The sequence below is a fragment of the Dioscorea cayenensis genome, unplaced genomic scaffold (genome assembly GCF_009730915.1).
Source record: "Dioscorea cayenensis subsp. rotundata cultivar TDr96_F1 unplaced genomic scaffold, TDr96_F1_v2_PseudoChromosome.rev07_lg8_w22 25.fasta BLBR01000810.1, whole genome shotgun sequence".
In the NCBI taxonomy this organism is placed as follows: Eukaryota; Viridiplantae; Streptophyta; class Magnoliopsida; order Dioscoreales; family Dioscoreaceae; genus Dioscorea; species Dioscorea cayenensis.
The window spans coordinates 138,759-147,177 of record NW_024087201.1 but is presented as its reverse complement, the minus strand read 5'-3'; the positions used below and the strand labels follow the sequence as shown (position 1 = coordinate 147,177).

The window sequence follows — 8,419 nt, the reverse complement described above, 5'->3', positions numbered from 1 at the left end:
CCTTAGTCTGCCAATGCATTTTTTTTTTACCCAAGTTACCAATGTTGCATAGGATGATGAAGTTTCCAAGATCTTTGATCTTGTTTGGCATGTTCTTCTACAATACTGTTGAGCATGATGCATATAGGATCACAACCGCACCCTCCTCCATCTCCCTCTTGTTAGTCAAGAGGTCCTTCAAGCACTTCGCATAACGCGGCATTTGTGACAATACCTCCACGAATGGAATGGTGATGTGTAACTACTTGAATATGCCCAGAAACTTCTTGTATTGTTCATCATTTTGGTTATTTTTGCAGTTTTGAAGGTTAGGGGATCCTTAGTTTGTGAGGTGTAGGTGTCAACTCCTTCTTCTTACCCTTTTCCTCAATTTCCTTTTCCCTGGGGGAGTTATGTGCAACCTTCTAAACCTGGGAACTTACTCTCAAGTTTGCAACCACTCATTAAAGTGATTTCTTTCAGCTGCTCTCTTGAGTTTGTCTCTATATTGCTATGTATTTTTTTCTGGTTTTTGTTTGTATACAGATTGTTACTAGTATGTATTAATCTGTATTGTATTGATGTATTTTATTAGCATTTATTTATAATTATCAGTATTCCTGAGCAATAGATATATTTAATTCGGTGTTTATTTTATTATGTTTGGATACATAACTAAATATAACAAATCCTTGTATTAATACCTATTTGTACAGAGGTGGTTCATCCACTTTCCCAAGTACAATACAGAAGTAATGCATTCTTCAGTGTATTGTTGTACTGGCCAGTCTTCATTTCTGGCTCATCACGGAACACTGACCATACCGGATACCGAGTGGACAGTTTAATATACTGTCGTATGTCTTCAATATACGTGGCACCTGATTGATTAATTACAATTGTTTTCTTACATATAAGCGAGTATCTAGAACGTACAGATGTACGTATCAATGCATCGGCCGAGCAGTTATCACTAATATTAAATATCTTCTCGAATTTTGGCAATGTCGTTCCTCGTGGTCTCCTGTCTTTAATTACAAATACACCAACAACGCCCTGCAGTGAGTATGTTGCTTTATCATCAACGACTATCATATTCTGTTCTGGCAATTTCATAACCTTAACGGTTCCTGTTAAATACAAAGATCTCAATATTATGAATGGTTTGTCTCGCTCATCATCTTTTATACCAAAGGATGGTAGGCTGAGATAGTTCACTGACATATTATCGGGTTTAACAAGATTTGAACTGGACTTAATAGGTTCTGTAATATACTTAATCTTCGATCTAACAAATGGTTTCTTTGGAATGATCCCAGTCGGGAGGCCACGAGAGTATTGACGCCTACCGTAGTACGTCTGCCTGGATGGATATTTGTTCTTCATACATAATGTATTGTAACGAAAGCCAGTATATGGTTGCCTGTTCCTGTGAAACATATACATGGTAGGGATAACCATCTCTTCATCGAATAATAACTGTTGGCTAGTAATTTATACAGGTATTATACATCACTGTTATTTGCGTGGTTTCAAAGCAACCTGGCTATACCTAATAAGTATCAATACCTACTATCCTATACATCTAAAAGTTAATCATATTTAATAATAATAATATACAGTATTAACGGAAACATAGTTAAATTATAATTACGTAACAGAGACATTAATTCTTTAATCTGTCTCTTAAAACTAAATATCTACAGATAACACGTAGCGGGGCCCACATAACTATTTCTACATGGAGGCTACAGGATTAATACTTTAATTCAAACTAACCAATCAGGAGTAGACACGTGGCGGTACGGAGGGGGGCCATCCGCAGTGTTCCGGTTCCAACTTCAGAAATAGAAGGGCCAATTTGGTCAATATCCTTCATTACGTTTGAACCAAGATCTGGTAGAGATCCATATGCGTTAAATTCCCTATCCTTGTATGACTCTTCTGGAAGTAGATTTAAATAATTTGAAGTTGTTAGTGCTGAATTGCTACGGCATATAGCCTTACATACCTCTCCGTATTGTACATGTTTGAAATCTACATCCTTTAGTGTGTATTTAGGAGAGTGAATCTTAACCATTGGTCCTCTAAATGTCACGTGTCTCGCTTTGCGAGTAGCTGATAATTTTAATAACCCTTTTATTTTTGTGAAATGGGACCCAACCTTGATATTTGAATCTTCAGCTCGGAAATAAGCTCTCCATGGAATAGGGTCATTAACAGAAAAATATGAAGCAGAATAATAATGTAGATCAATTGGAAAATCTATTGGAAACCGGAACTCAGCCTTTAATGTATGACCTGTCATCATTCTTTCATCATGTATTTCTACAATCATTAATCCAGTTGCATTGAAAAATAATTGCGGATTATATTCTATTTTGCAGTGATCTATCTTTAAACAATGGCCGGTTAATTTGGCCAAGCTATTTCAGTCAGTTGTGGAAAAACAAGCTGAGTAGGTTGCAAGTCATAGGATAATCTGTACTCTGATCTTTTGGAAACATGATAATCTGAAGTAAGTGATATTAGCTATGAATCCATTATTGAAGAACATGCTCAGTAAGCTAAAGATTTAATAATCACTCAAATGTGACTTCAGTTTATTAACTAGTTATGATTTAATAAATTCAATGTGCAATAGACGAAACTTGGCCACCAAGTATCTTATATTAGCTAGAGTGGCATTCTCGTAATAAATGGGTTTACACTCTTGTAAATAGTATGTCACTACAATCTAAATTTTAAAGTGTGTAAGTGTATATGTGTATGTGTTGCTTGTTAGCCATCCGCATATTAATATTACTGCGGATGGCCCCGCTCCGTACCGCCACGTGGCCTTGCCAGATTGGTTATTTTGAATTAAAGTATTTATCCTGTAGCCTCCATGTAAAAATAGTATTGTGGGCCCGCCATGTGTTATCTATAGATATTTAGTTTTAGGCGACAGATTAAAGAATTAATGTCACTGTTACTTAATTATAATTTAACTACGTTTCCGTTAATAATGTCTATTATTAGTATTAAAATTGATTAACTTTTAGATGTATATGATAGTAGGTACTGATACTTATTAGGTATAGCCTGGTTGCTTTGAAACCACGTAAACAACAGTGATGTATAATACATGTATAAATTACTAGCCAACGGTTATTATTCGATGAAGAGATGGCTATCCCTAGCATGTATATGTATTACAGGAATAGGCAACCATATACTGGCTTTCGTTACAATACATTATATTTGAAGAACAAATATCCATCCAGGCAGACGTACTACGGTAGGCGTCAATACTCTCGTGGTCTCCTTTCTGGGATTATTCCAAAGAAACCATTTGTTCGATCGAAAATTAAGTATATTACAGAACCTATTAAGTCCAGTTCAAATCTTGTTAAACCCGGTAATAGGTCAGTGAACTATCTCAGCCTACCATCCGTTGGTATAAAAGATGATGAGCGAGACAAACCATTCATAATATTGAGATCTTTGTATTTAACTGGAACCGTTAAGGTTATGAAATTGCCAAAACAGAATATGATGGTCGTTGATGATAAAACAACATACTCACTGCAGGGTGTTGTTGGTGTATATGTAATTAAAGACAGGAGACCACGAGGAACGACATTACCAAAATTTGAGGAGATATTCAATATTAGTGATAACTGCTCAGCCGATGCATTGATACGGACATCAGTACGTTCTAGATACTCGCTTATATGTAAGAAGAAAATTGTAATTAATCAATCAGGTGTCACGTATATTGAAGATATACGACGGTATGTTAAACTGTCCACCTCTGTACAAATTGGTATTAATACAAGGATTGGTTATGTGTAGTTATGTATCCAAACATAATAAAATAAGCACTGAATTAAATATTTCTATTGCTCAGGAATACTGATAATTATAAATACATGCTAATAAAATACATCAGTACAATACAGATTAATACATACTATTAACAATCTGTATACAAACCAATACAAGAAAAAAATTACAAAATTACTTAAATAAGAACTGAAATCTACTACTCTTATTCATTATTGGCCATGGAGTTGCATACATTTTTAGATCGGTTTCTTTGGTGACGTAACAATCAGATTTTCTTGTAACCTCTGTATTGACTCTGAAATAGATTTACCAATGATTAATCCCAGTTAGGCCGGTTCCATGCTTATGCTGGTACGAGGATCATAGGATGTTCCCGTTCCAACTTCAGAAATATAAGGGCCAATTTGGTCAATATCCGTCATTACGTTTGAACCATGATCATCTAGAGATCCATATGCGTTAAATTCCCTATCCTTGTATGACTCTCCTGGAAGTAGATTTAAATAATTTGAAGTTGTTAGTGCTGAATTGCTACGGCATACAGCCTTACATACCTCTCTGTATTGTACATGTTTGAAATCTACATCCTTTAGTGTGTATTTAGGAGAGTGAATCTTAACCATTGGTCCTCTAAATGTCACGTGTCTCGCTTTGCGAGCAGCTGATAATTTTAATAACCCTTTTATTTTTGTGAAATGGGACCCAACCTTGATATTTGAATCTTCAGCTCGGAAATAAGCTCTCCATGGAATAGGGTCATTAACAGAAAAATACGAAGCAGAATAATAATGTAGATCAATTGGACAATCTATTGGAAACCGGAACTCAGCCTGTAATGTATGACCTGTCATCATTCTTTCATCATGTATTTCTACAATCATTAATCCAGTTGCATTGAAAGATAATTGTGGATTATATTCTATTTTGCAGTGATCTATCTTTAAACAATGGCCGGTTAATTTGGCCCAAGCTATTTCAGTCAGTTGTGGAAAAACAAGCTGAATAGGTTGCAAGTCATAGGATAATCTGTACTCTGATCTTTTGGAAACATGATAATCTGAAGTAAGTGATATTAGCTGTGAATCCATTATTGAAGAACAGGCTCAGTACGCTAAAGATTTAATAATCACTCAAATGTGACTTCAGTTTATTAACTAGTTATGATTTAATAAATTCAATGTGCAATAGACGAAACTTGGCCACCAAGTATCTTATATTAGCTAGAGTGGCATTCTCGTAATAAATGGGTTTACACTCTTGTGAATAGTATGGCACTACAATCTAAATTCTAAAGTGTGTAAGTGTATATGTGTATGTGTTGCTTGTTGCATAAGATGATGAAGTTTCCAGGATCTTTGATCTTGTTTGGCATGTTCTTCTACAATACTGTTGAGCATGATGCATATAGGATCACAACCGTACCCTCCTCCATCTTCCTCTTGTTAGTCAAGAGGTCCTTCAAGCACTTCGCATAACGCGACATTTGTGACAATACCTCCACGAATGGAATGGTGATGTGTAACTACTTGAATATGCCCTGAAACTTCTTGTATTGTTCATCATTTTGGTTATTTTTGCAGCTTTGAAGGTTAGGGGATCCTTAGTTTGTGAGGTGTAGGTGTCAACTCCTTCTTCTTACCCTTTTCCTCAATTTCCTTTTCCCTGGGGGAGTTATGTGCAACCTTCTAAACCTGGGAACTTACTCTCAAGTTTGCAACCACTCATTAAAGTGATTTCTTTCAGCTGCTCTCTTGAGTTTGTCTCTATATTGCTATGTAAATTTCCTTGAGGTCCCTCCAAAAGTGACTTAGCAGTCTGGCCCAATTGAATTTTTAAGTTGTGTAACGAACAGTGTGGTTGCGAAGTGTGGTCTCTACACACTGAGAGTGTGTGTTGACAATCTTGATGAATTTAGTTAGTGCAGTTTTCATCTCTATCATCTGATTCTATAGACCCAACACTAGATTTGCCAAATTCGGAGCCCGTGGTTGCTGAAAACTTGGTGGTGCAGAAGGTCTCGACTGCCTTTGGTTGCTCCAAGAAAATTTTTGGTGATGTCCCCACGCCGGATTGAAATTGTTACTATAAGGGTTATCTTGCCCTCTCATTGTATTCCCCACGAAGTCTTACTTGCTTAACAGGTGCTTTATCGCCGACAAAAATAGGACAATCAGATGAGGTATGTCCACTTCCATAACCATCACAGTTCATCACCGCTGCCACTCTTGTAGAAGTTAGAGTGTTTAACTTCTTACTCAATGTCTCGACTTGGGCTGCTAGAGATGTTACTGTATCAATCTCATGAAGACTGGCTACCTTTTTCTTGTTACGTGCATTCCATTGATAACTATTTATAGCCATCTCTTCTATGAGCTGTCAGGCAGCTTCTGAGATCTTACTTCCTAAGGCATCTTCAGCTGCAGCATCAAGTAGCTGTCTTGTGCTTGAGTTCAACACATTATAGAAGGTGTGTATAATCATCCACACAGGGAACTTATGTTGAGAAGATTTACACAGGAGACCCTTGAACCTTTCCCATGACTCAAAAAGAGAATCTCATTCCATTTGCACAAAAGAAGAGATCTCATTCCTCAGCTTCACAGATTTTCCTGGAGAGAAGTATTGAGCAAGAAAAGCCTTTACCATTTCCTCCCATATAGTTATCAATGCTCAAGTTAGTGACTAACCACTATTTTGCTCTCCCCTTTAAGGAATATGAGAAGGCCCTCAACCGAAGAACATCATTCGTTACCCCATTGATCTTGAGCATGTCATACACTTCTAAGAAGTTCTCAATGTGGTTGTTTAGATCCTCATCAGCCAAACCATTGAACTGTGTGGATTGTTGTGCCATCTAGATGAAGCCGGGCTTTAAGTTGTAATCAGTGGCCTGACAATGCTAGACTGCATGCCCCGAACTGTAGGTTTTATATAGTCTAAGAGTGTACTTTGTTGCTCATTCTGTTCGGCCATGTTATCAGACCCTTCAACTTCTATTTTAACTTGATGGTTCTGTTCTTATACAGGTTCATTTCCCCGCTTATGAATTCTTCGCTCAATCTCTGGATCACTTTCAACTAATTTCGAAATGCTACCATGGGTCATAACCTGGAGCTGAAATCAAGAAAAGAAGACAAATTAAAACGATCAAAGAATAAAATATATGAAATATAGTAGATAGTGAATGGTAAAAAGAGCAAAGTGTAAATGTTTCTAAACCGCCTATTCCCTGGTAACTTCGCTAAAAACTTGACACATCCTTGTATGTGTGTATCGTAAGTGCACGGGTGTCAAAGCAATAAAGTACCCAAATAGTGGGTAGTCGAATCCATATGGAATAAACTCTAAAAATAGTTAATTTTGCTAAATAGCCAAAGTGACAAATCAATTGATGGATGCTTAAGTTGTTATCAAAATATGGAAAACAAGTAAATAGGTAAGGGTAAGAGAAGGAGATAATGAATAAGAAAGTGGGGTATTCAGACAATGCTCCCCTAGGTTTCTTGTTTGAAGTGCAAGACTAAACTACTTTTCCCTAACTAAGATTTAATGAGTCGTGGAAACCCAAAAGCACAATGTCTCAAATCTAATGTCAACCATGGCTGGTTCACTATGAGGTCTCGGTGGAGAGGGAATTCTTGATGCTTCACACTACGTATGACTGCTTAAAGTTTTAGGGATTTCAAGTGATTAATCATATTCCAAAATCTAGATCAAACCCTTTGTCCAGGCGAAGGATCCCTAATCACAAATAAGTCCTAGCGGGGAGGGAACTCTTAACGCTTCACTCTGTTGAGATTATAAAGAACTCTTGGAATGTAGAGGTAGGATAAATCACATCGGAGGGGAAAGAGGACATTCCGCTACCGCTCGACTCACCCTCTCAACTCTCTTCATCCTCGGTCAATCTAATCCTAATGGTGATGATCATTTGTCAAAAGGATAATTAGAATAGATTCTCAACCTTAGCGTCACTTTATGTAAAAATCAAGCATCAAGCACACAAAATTGAAACTCAATTAAAAACTAAAAATTAAATGAAACACAATAAAGCTAAAGAAAAAAAATATAACTTAGGGTTTAAATGACAAAGTACTTACTAAAGGTTTAGTTCTTCCATGGAGTAATACAAAATAAAAAATGAAATCAAATAATTGTGCAAACAATCCATAAAGATAACCCTTTTCGTTCTGTAATGATGGTCTGTAAGAGTCACTTCTCCTTATTCAAAGACTTCTCCGTCGAGCCTAGGGTATATCTCACCGAATAAATATCGTTGAAAGCTCTCCAATAACTCTCCTTCGAAAAAAAATTAATGTTGAATCGCCTATAAACGCTTCAAAACCTTGCAAAAATTTCCTTAAAACCCTAGTTGCGCTCTCTCCCTAAGATAAGAAGATCCCCAAAATATCCATGTGTGTACCGAAGTGTGTACCGCAAGTGTCTTTTCATGTTTTAGGAAATGTCAAAAAATCCACATGGACATGTTAAAAACTTGACATGTATGTACCGCAAGATTGGAATTTCCATATGGGCATGTGTATACCGCAGATCCAAGTTGTGGACATGTGTCAGAGTTTTCGTACCGCAAGTTTTTAACATGCTCAAA

At 36.7% G+C, this 8,419-nt stretch overlaps 1 non-coding gene across 1 annotated transcript; it reads left to right on the top strand.

Annotated features, from left to right (window-relative positions):
- Window positions 1-6,301: 6,301 nt before the first annotated feature.
- On the top strand, window positions 6,302-6,408 carry LOC120255064. The gene has a single exon (XR_005534893.1). It is a non-coding gene; the product is annotated as a small nucleolar RNA R71 (small nucleolar RNA).
- Window positions 6,409-8,419: the final 2,011 nt, after the last annotated feature.